Source organism: Grammomys surdaster, unplaced genomic scaffold (assembly GCF_004785775.1).
Source record: "Grammomys surdaster isolate TR1022 unplaced genomic scaffold, NIH_TR_1.0 265, whole genome shotgun sequence".
In the NCBI taxonomy this organism is placed as follows: Eukaryota; Metazoa; Chordata; class Mammalia; order Rodentia; family Muridae; genus Grammomys; species Grammomys surdaster.
This window is the reverse complement of record NW_021604706.1, coordinates 648,521-654,742: the sequence shown is the minus strand read 5'-3', so window position 1 is coordinate 654,742 and position 6,222 is coordinate 648,521. Positions and strand designations below refer to the sequence as shown.

The following is a 6,222-nucleotide window of genomic DNA, read 5'->3' as shown; positions in this document are numbered from 1 at the left end:
GCAGGTAGATCATAATTCAAGGCAGTGTACCATATAGACCATGACATGTTTCAAGGCACAGGCCAAGAAGATTTTGTACTTTTCCACCACCTGGACCCTCTTACCCCCTCCCCTTGTAAAACATGCTATAAAAAAGCATTTCATGTTCAAAAAAAAAAAAAAGAAATTAAAAAAAAAAAAGAAAAAAAAAAGAATTATAATTATAAATTATAATTTTAAGGCTCAAAGTTACAAAGATAAGATTATAAAAATCCTAATCTTATAAAAGAGTTACTAACTTATTGTAAACTTTTAAAAATAATTAAGACATGCAAGTTAACGGGCAATCATGCTCAGTACAAATGTAATTCATTTACAGAGACAAGCTTAGAAGAAAAGACCAATTTATACTTCCTATCATATAGCCTTCTGAATATGTTGTAAAAATTAAGCCTAAAGCAAGCAAAGAAAAACAAGTTTAAAGTAAACATGAAGTATATTTAATATAAAATAATATTTCAAATCAGGTATATAAAAATTGGTTATAAAATATTGAATGCATGAGTAAAATGGGTTAAATTTACTATACAATCACATGTCAGGAAACCCACCAAGCCCATGTTTTTGGATGGAGTGTAAGTTCCCTTGGATGGAATACCATCCTACCATAGTAAGTTGCATGCTAGCCTTATTACAGGATAAGGATGCATGGCAAATAAGACTTGACAGAGGTCTGCTGCTTCTGACCCTGCTTAGGCCTTACCAGCCTTGGACATGATAAAGAAATGGATTCTCTTGCCCAGTGGAGAACCTCTGAGTTTTTACCCACATCCTAAACATCTCAAAGAACACAAAAGCAAATAGCAATTACTCTGCCTTGAATGTCTCCCTAATGGACATATGAGGATGTTTTGAACAAGGCAACCTTGCACCTAAGCCTACCACCTGACTGATATGGACCTGTAGGCTAGTTCAATTGGTCATGCGCTTTATTCTGGTATTCCTCTTAAAAAAAAAAAAAGCTAATTCCATCATCTTTACCCTAAATACCAATGATACCTCATTAAAGGAGGATGCCAGATACTCAGCCATCAAATTCACAGCTTTGGAAAGTTATTCAGAATAGCCAAATGGTATCAATGGCAGTGGAAATTTGCTTACTACTGTCAGTAAGTAGTTACCTAAAGATTTTTCCATCGACAAAAAGAGTGAAGAGTCGATTTTAGCCTTCTACGTTAATTCATCTATGATGTACATTATTTATTAGAGATTTGATATGATTGTTTTCACCTTTCATATGTTGGTTGAATGTATGGAATGAAACCTTCCATATTTTTAAGAGGTTCGGTTAAAGTACTAATTTCAGAAACCCTTTAAAATAAATCGTTTACTCTTGACAAGGCAGACATTCTGTCTGGGAGTATACTTTCTAAATTGGAAATTGAAAATAATTTCTTTTTTGGGAAATACAACTTACAGTTTAATTGTTTCTTGGAATATAGGTTTAATAATTTTGTTAGCAACAAAAATATGTATTAAGTTATGTGTTCATATTCTAGAGATGGTCATTTAAAGTAAAAAAATTCACCTTATCAAATAGTTTCTGATCAAAAATTGTGTTTTACTTGAGAGAGTTTTTTTGTTCTTTAAATAATAGCTGATATTGTTAATGTTAGAATCAAACATACAAAGTTTACCATATGTGAAAGCAAGGAGTACCACGTGGACATGTTCTGTTCAGAATCATTCCTTGGATTCTGACTTTAACTGACTTCTCTAGGCTTCCATCTGCTTGTTCCTTATGCAGGAGTCTGATGTCTTATATAAACAAACATCTAATTACAGTTACCTCACCCTTCTGTAGATCTCTGGTCATCGTACAGCCAGTCATAACTCATGTTAACCTTGATGTAAAAGTTTTCCTTGTGCAACTTTGTCTCTTAATGTTCCCCACAAAGTGTACAGTTACTATCTCCTTGCTTATGTTCTGGATCCTTGCCATCTGTTCAGCTTTACCCTGGCCCCTTCAATGGACCCTCTTCTGAGGCATTTTAACTGCTGCCCCTCTCTCTCATCACTCTTCTGTCAGCCTTGAGCAGTTACCAAGAGATTGAGGCCCCTAAATCCCTAAAAGCAGTTCGAGTGACCTCTAAAGAGGACTAATGGCCACGATCTATCCAGCTCATCCTTCTTCTTGCCACTCTGCACATTGTTTGAGAGGCTCAGGACTTAAACATCTAGATTGAAGCCTCCACTGCATCAGTTAGCCTCTCTGCCTCAGCAGCTCAGATCAGCTCAACATCCTTCAAGACCAGCTGGGCTCCTTGACTGCTGCAGTGCTCCAAGACTAGAAAGGACTAGATCTACTGCTAAGGACAAGATTTGAGCCCTCCTCCACTGCAGTATTACTTCCATGCCAAAAAATCCTAACTGGTTTGAAATGGGACCTAAAGACAGGAGCCAGACAAAAATTACTTTTGGTTCTTCCTATTCTGGTTCCTCTCCTTGATCACTCTTTCCTCTTTTTCATTATTCCTGTATGTCTGTTGTTACCCTGTCTTTTAAATGTTTTACTTACTGAACTTCACCATATAGCCGAACAAAATGTTTTATACAAGCTCTCCCAATACCTCTCACCCTATACCAATTCCATCTGTTCCTGATACATCTGCAAAAAGACCTTTGAGATGCTGTGGAAAGACTCTGGTTAAAAAGACCCTTCATCTCTTTCACCCCAGACAGATGTGATTCTTTACATTAGTCCTCTATTTTCTCCTGCTCCCTTTCTTTGATGCCCTGTAGCTCCCTGCTACTTCTACTGACTCATTTTGGTGCAACAGTTCAACAATGGGGCCAGTCACTGTCACTATAAATCAAGTCCATGGCCACTTCCTCTCACAAGCCCACTCTGTCTCTCTTGCCTTCACTCCTCCTCCAACCTTCCTAGGAAATCTCAGTTTTACTCTGTAGCCAAATCATCTGCTTATAGCACTCTAACAGTTACTTTCCAAATCTCTAGTTTCCAGGGAGTACAGACTGGCAGTCACCTGAGTCATTTCAGCTGAGCAAGTTAAAACTCTTCCACAGCTACATGACCAGAGGAACCCCTGTTCAACACACCTAGAAAGGCCCTCTTACAAAGACCCTCATCATCAGAAAACAGTGATACCCCCTGACCTGAATTTTTTATATTCCTCTTATGTTTAGGAATGATAGCTTCCTGCTTAAGGACTACTCTCCCAGCTTCTGCCCACAAATGTGGATGATAATTTGCATTCTTGCCATGAATAAAGATAATACTACATAAGTTCAGACCTAGCCTATTTTTCTTCCTGCCTACTACAGCTATGTTTTTTTTTAAATAACACAACAGAAAGACTATGGGGACTCTTGAAGTTGGACTGAATATATTTTGCACTAATATATGGCTACAGACCTATGAGAGACAGAAAGTGGATGTGGTGGTTTGAATGAGATTGTCCCTCATAATCCCATATATTTGAAGGATTTGTCATCAATTGGTAGACTATTTGGGAAAGATTAGGAGGTATGACCTTGTTGGAGTACATGTGTCCTTGTTGAAGGTGTGTTGCTGGGATGTTGGTTTTCAGGTTTCAAAAGCCCATGCCAGTCCCAGTCTCTGTGTCTCTACCTGAAGCCTAAGATCAGGATATAGCTCTCAGCACCAGAACTGCTTGTGTGCAGTCATGTTCCCTGCCATGATGATAGTGGACTAAAACTCTGAAACTGTAAGCAATTCCACAAATAAGTGCTTCATTTTATGAGTTGCTTTGGTCACAGTGTCAACAAAAACAGAACTGCAACTAAATTAAGGCACCTCTGAATGTCAAATTGAGTGAATTTAAACAAGTATGTCTGGTGGACACCCACTCTTCCACCACAGACAACATTTGCCAGAAGACCAGGTAGGCTTCCTGAGGACCTTCCCTACTCTTATACCGCACCCAATTCTCAGGGCCCACCCTAGTGCTACGATAGAACACCAGAAGCAGACTTCTCCCCTCTCATCCCCCCTCCCCATGCATACCTCCTGTGGATCCCACAGACTATCCCCTGCTGTCCTTTCATTTCCACCTCTTTTCCCCCAACTTCTAACATGAGCAAGTGTTCTCCATGAACATACCAGCTAGGCAGGCCAGAAAAACAGGCAACACTCAGACAATACACTGAAAATCCAGAGAAGGAACAGATATCAAAGAATAAAACTCACATCCAACAAGGACAAACTCAGAATTCTGCACCTAGACTTAGACATCCCCAAAATTGCCCCCAAAACCAGATGCCTAGACACCATAGTAAGAACACAATCAATAACAGCCAGGTCAATATGTCACATACAGAGCAATAAGGGCTCAGACATACCAAACCAGGTCCTGCATATTCCAATATAGCTGACACACAAGTAAAGACCTTAAAAGCAACTATATAAAGATGATAGAGATCCTTAAGAAGAAATGAATTAAATCCCTTAAAGAACTCCAAGAAAACACAAAATAACAGTGGAAGAAAATGAACAAAACCATTCAAGAGCTAAAATTGGAAATAGAATCAATAAAGACAACATAAACTGGGGGAATTCAGAAAATGAAAAATTGACGAAAAAAAGCCACAGGGCCTGAATAGATGTGAGGCCACAGATGCTAACCCAGACTACTATCAATCTTCAATCACCACGGATGGAGAAAATAAGATATTCTATAACAAAACCAAACTTAAACAATAGGTATCTACAAATTTAGCATTACAGAAGATGATAGAAAGAAAACTTTAACCTAAGGAGGTTGACAATACCGATGAAAATATAGCATAGAAGTTATCACATACGAGCAAAATCAAAAGAAGGGAAACACACACACACACACCACCAATTAAAAAAAAACATACACTTACAGAATAGATGTAAAAGCAGGATCCATCTTGCTCCTGCCTCTAAGCAACACATCTGAACACCAAAGATAGACATTACCTCAGGATAAAGGATCAGAAAATAAAATATTTCAAGCAAATAGACTTAAGAAACAGGCTGGTATGCCCAGTTTAATATCTAATAAAATAGACTTCCAACCAAAACTAATTAAAAGAGATGGAAAAGGAAACTACATATTCAAAAAAAAATCCACAAGATGACATCTATGCCCTAAACTCAAGATCGCCCAAGTTTACAAAAAAGTACACTACATCTTAAATCCCACATTGACCCTCATACACGAATAGTGGGAAACATCAGTACTCCACACTCAGCAACAGACAGATTATCTAGACCATAACTACATAGAAAAATGCTGGAGGTAACAGATGTTATAAAACTGAATAGACCTAGCACCTCATGAAACTTTCTCCAAAATTGAACACAACTCAGATACAGATACATCTCAAAATATTCAAGAATATTGAAATAACTCTCTGAATCCTATCAGACCACCATAGATTAAAGCCAGAGATCATTAACAGCAGAAGACTAAGATGGCAGCAGCAGCCAGTGGCACCTTCCCTGGAGCTCCAAGGAGTCTGAGAGACCCATGGAGGCTTCAAAGGATGATGTTGCAGTGAAAAAGGATTCTGAAGAGCCTGCAGTAGCTCTGGAAGAACAATAACAACTACAAGAACAAGTTTTGTGGGAAGATGCTTTTTAAAAGGGAGACTCGCTTCTTCCTGTCCTGGCTGCCATCGGAGAGCAGCAGCTATGGCCCTGCGTTACCCTATGGCCGTGGGCCTCAACAAGGGCCACAAAGTGACGAAGAACATCAGCAAGCCAAGACACAGCCGGCGCCGCGGGCACCTCACCAAGCACACCAAGTTCGTGCGGGACATGATCCAGGAGGTCTGCGGCTTCGTGCCCTACGAGCACCGCGCCATGGAGTTGCTCAAACTGTCCAAGGACAAGCGCGCACTCAAGTTCATCAAGAAGAGGGTGGGCACGCACATCCGCGCCAAGAGAAAGCGGGAGGAGCTGAGCAACGTGTTGGCAGCCATGAGGAAGGCGGCGGCCAAGAAGGATTGATGGACCCTGCCCCAATAAAAGATCATGGCTCCTAAAAAAAATAAAAATAAAAATAAAAATAAAAATAAAAATAAAAATAAAAAAAGGGAGACTCACAAAGTTGGAAAAATGACAGAACAAAATCAAGTGTGGTAGAGAATAACAAATCTATACTCTTCTCGAGTCTCAACCTGCAAGCACAAAGGCCATACCTGATGAGCCCTGGGGATGCCAGCACTAAG

General features: G+C 39.5%; 1 pseudogene; it reads left to right on the top strand.

The window, feature by feature from the left end:
* Positions 1 to 5,670: 5,670 nt before the first annotated feature.
* LOC114628200 lies at positions 5,671 to 6,001 on the top strand (annotated as a pseudogene).
* The last annotated feature ends 221 nt before the right edge of the window (positions 6,002 to 6,222 follow it).